Genomic DNA, 268 nt, shown 5'->3' with positions numbered 1-268 from the left:
TGTTGCCTCCCCTCCCCTCGCCCGTCTCTCTGTTGCTGGACCACTGTGGCCGTGCACCTCCGCCCTTGGCTTTGGCCTCACCCACTGAGTGAGTGAATGCATGCCTTGAATGGATGGAAGAATGGATGAACAGCTGTGTAAGTGAGCAGATGACTGAATGGCTGAATAAATTAACAATGACTTGAATGAACGGGTGAATGAGTGAGTGGATGGGTGGATGACCAGATGAATGAGTGAGTGGATGGGTGGATGACCAGATGAATGAGTG

The sequence above is a fragment of the Octodon degus genome, unplaced genomic scaffold, assembly GCF_000260255.1.
Source record: "Octodon degus isolate 3935 unplaced genomic scaffold, OctDeg1.0 scaffold00056, whole genome shotgun sequence".
Classification (NCBI taxonomy): domain Eukaryota; kingdom Metazoa; phylum Chordata; class Mammalia; order Rodentia; family Octodontidae; genus Octodon; species Octodon degus.
The sequence above is the reverse complement of the archived record's forward strand: the minus strand, read 5'-3'. Positions refer to the sequence as shown.